Here is a 252-nt window from a genome sequence, read left to right as displayed (position 1 = left end):
GTTCTTGTCCCGAATACTTTCCCTCGGTGCCCCGCCCATTGAATCAGAAGCCGGAGCCGGGACTGGAGTGTGCGGCAGCTGTCAAAAACGAAGGTGGGGGGGCGGGTGCTTTTCTTCCCGGGGGTAAAGGAGAGGAAGGAGGGGGCGGCCCGACCTCCATCTGTGGCAGCTTCCTAACCAAACACACCTTCGTCGGCCCCGGGCAGAAAGGCCCGAAGGAGAAACGCGGGGCACTCGGCTGGGGTGGCCGGG

At 64.3% G+C, this 252-nt stretch overlaps 1 protein-coding gene across 1 annotated transcript in view; it reads left to right on the top strand.

The window, feature by feature from the left end:
- Nucleotides 1-69: 69 nt before the first annotated feature.
- TGIF1 (TGFB-induced factor homeobox 1) overlaps nucleotides 70-252 on the top strand; it is an 8,392-nt gene continuing 8,209 nt past the window's right edge. The window contains exon 1 of the mRNA XM_005868738.2: nucleotides 70-93. The gene's annotated coding sequence lies outside the window, so the exon portion shown is untranslated. The remainder of the gene's footprint in view (nucleotides 94-252) is intronic.

Source organism: Myotis brandtii, unplaced genomic scaffold, assembly GCF_000412655.1.
Source record: "Myotis brandtii unplaced genomic scaffold, ASM41265v1 scaffold276, whole genome shotgun sequence".
In the NCBI taxonomy this organism is placed as follows: Eukaryota; Metazoa; Chordata; class Mammalia; order Chiroptera; family Vespertilionidae; genus Myotis; species Myotis brandtii.
Note: the sequence above shows the minus strand (reverse complement) of the source record. Positions and strands in the feature narration are given on the sequence as shown.